Genomic DNA, 6,899 nt, shown 5'->3' with positions numbered 1-6,899 from the left:
GGCATGCCAAAGATTGCCAGCAAAGCAGCAGGAGCTAGCGGGGAGGTGAGGGACAGTTTCTCTCTCAGCCCTCTCAGTTTTTTCTCTTAGCCCAGAAGGAGGCAAACATGTTGACACCTTAACCCTGGACTTCTTGTCTCCAGAACTGGGAGAATAGGGAGAGTACCTTTCTGCTGTTTAAGCCACCCAGTTTGTGATGCTTTGTTATGGCACTACTACCAAAAACAATACGACTTGCAAATCTTCTTTTTCAATGATGGTGATAAACTTGATCATGCCAATTCAGTACAAACTGGGGAGTCTCCAGGTGAACTCAGTCTCTTTTGAATAAATACTCAAGCAATTCCTGTTTTTCTCTCCTCACCCCTCCTGCCCTCTCACTAGGCAGTGGTTTCTGTCCTCTCTGGATTCTGCTGATATCTCTTTTTTCCTTTGTTATGTTGGTTCTAAATGCTTTGTGTTTATTGCTGAAGTGTCCATTCCCCACGTCGCCTCTGTATGGGGTCACTGGATCCAACCAGTTTACTCAACTTCAACATTTTCATCTTAACTGTGAGGCTTATCCATGTGTTTTCCGTGCATTCTCAGCCTCATCTGCACTTGCCTTGAGCAATGTGGGGTCAGGAAGGGGTCAGGCAGTGGCAGGGGGAAACTTTCAGGTGTTGTCCTGAACCCATCTCTGGGGCAATGGGCTACCAGGGCAGGAGAGGGTAGCCCTGGGACATACATCTGCCATCCCAGACCCATGCTATCACCACTTGCCTCTCCTCTGACCAATGTGTCAAGGGACCTTCTGTGAGGTCAAGGTCTGTGGTATCATCATAGTAATAACTGGAAACATTCTAAGCTATATCAGTGGGAGAAATATGAAATAAATGAAGAGTATTCACATTAAGGAATACTGTGCAGCCATTAACAAGCGCGAGGAATCGCTCTTAATTTCAACAGTGAAAGATCTTCAAGACATATTATGTTCTAGAACAACATACATGGTATGGCTCCATTTTTGTGAAAACAAAACTATATGTATACATGGATGCAAACACGTAGAAAATTCTAGATGGACACATATCTAAAGGTTAACAGCATCACCCATGTGAGATATATTAATTAGGACAGTGGAGCCTATGTGAAAGAAGATGCTCACTTCTTCCTCAAAGTCCTTTTTATGATATGAAATATTAACAGAACTATATTAATGAATTATAAAATTTTCACAAGTAAAAAAAAAATAAACCAAACTCCTCCAAAATAGTATGAACTGTACAGAGAATAGCCTGCCTATCCCTTTTCCTGATAATTAACCTGTTCACTTTATTTCTTCAGTCTAAAAAGGGTCATGTATATTTGTTGGTGTAACTGAACCTCTCTTTCACTCAGATGTTGTTAGCATAAAACTTTAATGAATAAATAAAGCACCAGAGAATACAGCTCCCAACTGCCCTCCAGACCACAGCCTATGTTGTCACAGAGGCCTTTGGCAATCCAAAAGGAATAAAGTTGAATCAAGTAACAAGGGGAAAGCAATATCTTATTCATGTCAAACTTGCCCTAATGCCCTCCATTATGTGACTTGCCCACACAGAGAATCAATCTGTTTCTCTTCCGGTGGAACATGAGGGCTCTAAAATTTTCATTTATATATATTAATACTTAAGAAGAGAACTTCACTTCATGCAGTTGTTTCCTCTCCTTGTAAAGTTGCAGGATGAATAGCAGAGTTTCAGAGCTCCTCATGCTGGACTCGGCTTCAGTCCTGCATACTAAGTAAACATTCTTGGAAGAATAGTTCTTGGGTCAGGACAAGGATAATAATGGTCATTAATAACCATCACTCATTACATGGTTCATCTTCCCCTGAGCTCTTCTAACCCACTGTTTATAAATGCTCTTTAATGTGCCAAGTGCACTGGTCTCCCCGAGGCAGACACACACTCGGAAGGAGGGTAATTGCTGCTGTCATTATGAACCCTGGCTTGTGCAGACAGCCTTCCCAGCTCACTTCTCCCACCTCTGGGGCAGAGGGTTAATGGTCACTGTATGAGAGTGCTTGGGACAGAGAGCGGTGGCATCCAATTACTGGCACACTTGTGTGTGGACTCATGTGTGTGTCTTTATGAACAGGATGAGCTGAAATAATCTCCAAGTCTGCATGCTAACTACCTTCTGGAAGTTATCATTATTTTGAAGGCCCTAAGGAAATTATATCCTGATTGTGAGTCTAAACTGCCCCCTATTAACTCCCTCTGTTGACTTACCTGATTCTTATTGCTCTGAAATCTTCTTGATCCAGCTGCAACTAAATTACCTCCTCATTTTGTCTCAGAGAACCTGGATTACTTCTGCTTGCATAACCACCATCTCCTTTGTGGATCCCTGTCCTCATGTGTTCCTTGCCTCTCCTCCTCTGCAGCCCCCTCCCCAGATCATTGGCTCCCCAGGGGTACAAGTACACAATTCTCTTTTCAAACAAGTTGGATGAGATTTTCTGTTTTCTGCTTTTTGAAGATGTGACTGGACACCTTAAAACAAAGGTTCTTGTACCATTATTTTCTCAGGTTTGAGTAGGTGAGTCAGTCATTAGAAGTCAGAAAGAATAAGCAGAGCGGATGGTGAACATTATAATTATGGTTGGAACTTGAGACAGTATTTGCAAGCTATTTTTAATATGCCTTTTTCTTTTCTGGTTTGTATACATGTGTTCCAATAACATATATCTGTGTTTATTTTGCCAGTGGGTAAAATCTTTATTCCCTGAAGCTCCTGGAAAATAACATTGCTCTGTTCACACACAGGTAACTCTTCTGCACATATACACATATCTCCTTGCCATGAATCTTTCTGGTAGACATTTTATTTTTCTATAAAGGCAGGAGCTAAAATGTAAAAGCACATCACCTGACAAATGATTAGGGAATTATTCTTCTTAAACTAAACGAATGCCCAAACAGATCAGCTACCTAAAGTGAAATGAGAGCTGCTCAAGCTGTGCCTGGGAATATTAATAAATGGAAGAGATGCCTCTGCCCACAGCTTGTGATTCAGTATCCCCCAACCCTATAGGCAGCAAATACCAGAAGCATTGGAGTTCCTTTAGGAGGTTGAAGCCTGCCATCTAGTGGCTATTCAGTTGAACTACCCAACATTTCAGGAAGCTTAAGAATGGCAACTGTTGGAATTTACCAGAGGTGTTACTAGCACGCACATGCAAGTGCCATCTGAATTTGGGCTGTGGTTATTCTGTAATAATACCAAGGACTCTAAAGCTTGAAAACGACCACCAGTGCATCTTTGCCTTTAGGATGCAGACAAGAAGGTGGATGCTGGATAGGGAACTCCACTGTGCTGTCAGGTTCCTCCCTTAGAATCTGTAATGCTGAAAAGTGGGACCATCTGGGATGCCAGTGACTGCAGCCGCCTCTAGTACTAGACAAATGGGTAATTTCTTAAAGCACCCTTCTGATGAGCAAACAATCTTCAGGCTTGTTAGCTAAAGTGTTGTTTGTGGGAGCACCTGGAAAGATCATAGCAGGTGGCGCGGTAGAGCGCCCAGTTCATGAGGCTGATCTGTCTATTGGGTGCTCAACACCTGAAAAGTAATGATGCCTTCTGGCAGTTGGAGGATTTTCCTTCCACCTGGACAAATACAGATGAAAAAAAAAAGAAAGCATCTTCAAGTGCTCCCTGTGGCTTATGCTTTCTAACAATTAGATAACATCTGGAGGGAGGGTGCTTTTAAAAAAAACCTATTGGTTGGATTTCAGCGATTTCCCCCACAGTCTGCTTCCACATTCTACAGGTTGTAGGAGTTGGACAAGGATAGGGGAAGATAGTTACTATGATATATGCAATCTGTGTGAAGGTCAGAGCAGGGAGAAAAGAGGGGGAAAATGGGTGTATTGAGATCCCAAGTTCAAATAAGAGAAAGGTTGAGGGGCTGGGTAACTAACACAGCTGCATAATTCTTTTCAGTTTTCCTATTTTCGAGTTGGAAATGAAGAAAATGATCAAATTTGTTAACTGATTGTCTTCCAAGGATGTTAAGGTGATAGGACAACCTCTAAGGTATGTTAGAGTAGCAGTCAAATACGTTCTATTCAAAGAAGTGCCAGAGAGAGGGCTTTTCCTTTTTTTTTTTTTTTTAAATGCCACCTGATTCAGTCAAGCTAGGAACAGAAAATAACCTTGAAGTAAATGTTCCTTGTTCTATAAAGAACACTTGAGTAGGCTCCCTTGGTTCTGTAAATGTCAGACGAGTAGGTCTGTCTCAGGAAAAGGGAGTAACAAGACATCCTGTGCTTTGAGTGGTTTAGAAAAGGTTGCCTCACATCTGGTGGGAGAAATAGTTGGTGCAGAGCAGCAGCAGGAGGCCTGTGTGTTACATGCAGTCATGTGGTCAAGTAAAATGAAAATCAATTAAATACCCCTTGGATTTAGTTGCTCACTCCTTGTTTTCAAAACATTTGTCTTACCTTAACTTTTATGCTCAGACCCTCCTGCTTCACTGGCCGCTGTTTTCTTCCCTCCTTCTCAAGATCATGCTCCTCTATCATGTGCTGGTCTTCCTCCAGGGCCTGGTCCTGCTAAAGTGTCATTTTCAAAAAGGTGAAATCAAGAGCCTCACATATATGGGAAAGGAACACATTAAAGATTTTATGGAACCCATTAAGGAAGAAATCAGCAGGGTGTTAAAATAAGTTTCAAGGAGAATTTGAAAAAGATAAATATACCCAGGAATGTGGAAGTGAATTTGCTAATAGATGCAAAATGGTTATTACAGAACAATAAAATGTCATTCTTGAGGGCATATTTTCTACAGGGTAAAAATCAGTTGTATCGCTATTGGGACAAAAAGCATTCACCATGCTGCAGACAACAACCATTGACATTACCATCAGTTTTCTACAAATTAACCTCTACCCCTAGAAGGTTGTAAATTAGCCTGGGCCATAGGGAGACAAAGGTACACAGCTCTGCACAATCAGATAATCCCCAGAGGGTCCACTGGACAATCCTTAGAGTTTAGTAAGCTCTGTTGCCATTTCCAAGGTTTTGATAATTGCCCCTGACAATCCTGGGCTCGCTAACCAATTCTGTGCTTTCTCTGGGCAATCTCACCTAAGCCATAGCTTCAGTCATCTCCCCAAACAGCTGACTTTCAAGTTTCTATCTTCGGTCTAGTTCCCTCAGCTCCAAACCCCTCCATTCATATGCTTACCTGACAATTCCTCTCAGATGTTTTTGAGAAGGTACATTTCCCAAAGTCATTTAGCTTGTTAGAAGAAGAGCTCAGATTTGAACTTGGGACTATTCGCTTTCAGAACTGGAACTAGAAGCCTGCAACAGTAGCAAGAGGCGGTTTTGTAGATGCCGAAACGTAGGGGGCCGGAACCTATGCCGCCAAACTCTTCTCTTTGTCAGGCGTTGGTGGTTCTATAGGGGGTGGAGCGACCCTTCCAGGGCCTTGTCTAACACCCTGAAATGAATTGTCTGAGGAGACACACAGGGATGCTCCAGTGGCGAGCAGCAAACTAGGAGAACCCAAGAAACTGCTCTGCCCTGTGACCACAATCTCAGGGTTTATGGAGGTGGCGTTAGCCTTCTGGGTTGTTTCTGGCCAATCATCTTGCTCGTGCCCGTATTTGGTCTGATCCAGGGCCCTTCCAGGTGGCAGCCGTCTGTTGGCCAAGATGGATTCCAGCGCAAGGCTTTCTGGGAGGTCAGCAGGCAGTCCTATTGGCTGGCGTCTCCTCCCTCCTTTTGGCCCCGCCCAAATTCTTCCAGTTGGCGGCCGTGGGTCAGTTCTCTGTTCCTTATCGGGACCTCTTTTTGGTAGACAACTTAAGCAAGCGGTTATTATCGCGCCAGACTAGGGCGGCGGTTTCGCTCAACGGTTCCTTTAACAGTGAGAGATGTCCGCTGAGGAGGAGAAAGCTGGAGACATGGACCTCGCGGATTCTCCGGCTGAGCTTCAGATGAGAGACTGTGCTGCTGGCTGGCTGGCTGTGGTGAGTATTGCTGCTCCCCAATGAAGAGGCTGGAATTAGGTGATACCCTTTTTCTATGGCGGGGTTTTCAGTGACTGGGGTTCTAGCGTTGCACTTTTTTTTTTTTTTTTTTTTTTGGTTTTTTTAGGGCCGCACCTGTGGCATATGGAAGTTCCCAGGAGAAGGGCCGAATCAGAGCTGCAGCTGCCAGCCTAGGCCACAGCCACAGCAGCAACACAGCAGCGTCTGTGACCTACACAACTCACGAGCAATGCCGGATCTTTAACCCACTGAACCGGGCCAGGGATCGAACCCTCTTCTTCATGCATAGTAGTTGGATTTGCTACTGCCAAGCCACAGCAGGAACTCCTAGCATTGCACCCTTGATCTAACTACCTGTTGCTTTTTCTTGTGAGAGAAAGAGGCCTCCAGCCTGGGCCGAGGGTAGGAGTGTGTGTGTGTGTGTGTGTGGCAGGCTGGGGTCGGGGTGGGGTTCTCATGGGAGGTTTCCCCAGTTCTCTGAGGGTGCTCTGCATCTTCTACTCCTGTCCCTGCTGACCTTGGTTTGTATTGTCCTCTCCCTTTAACTTTTCCCTCCTTAGGTGTCCACATTTAAGGAAGAAGAGTCTCAAGCCCCATTGAGCCCTGACAGCCATCACGAGGTTGGCAGCAAATTTGGACCTGAGCAGGTGCTTATTTCTTCTGTATGGTCTCTTTCTTCTCTTCTGGCTTCCCAGCCCCAAGCCCAGAGACTGACGAATCTGATGAAAACAAATGACATAGAGGTGAGGATAACCAATAGCCATAACCCTCTTCAATACCTGTGGAAAAAGTGGATTTCTCTCTGCTAGAAAGTATGTGGGAAATATTCTTAAGGGGGGAGACATGCTTTCAGCAAAATCTAACTACTTG

General features: G+C 44.1%; 1 long non-coding RNA gene across 1 annotated transcript; it reads right to left on the bottom strand.

Moving 5' to 3' along the window:
* Positions 3,164-5,663, bottom strand: LOC110261688. Its single transcript, XR_002346142.1, has 3 exons — positions 5,219-5,663; positions 4,473-4,583; positions 3,164-3,636 (listed from the first exon to the last, which is right to left on the bottom strand). It is a non-coding gene; the product is annotated as an uncharacterized LOC110261688 (long non-coding RNA).

The sequence above is a fragment of the Sus scrofa genome, chromosome 7, assembly GCF_000003025.6.
Source record: "Sus scrofa isolate TJ Tabasco breed Duroc chromosome 7, Sscrofa11.1, whole genome shotgun sequence".
Classification (NCBI taxonomy): domain Eukaryota; kingdom Metazoa; phylum Chordata; class Mammalia; order Artiodactyla; family Suidae; genus Sus; species Sus scrofa.
Note: the sequence above shows the minus strand (reverse complement) of the source record. Positions and strands in the feature narration are given on the sequence as shown.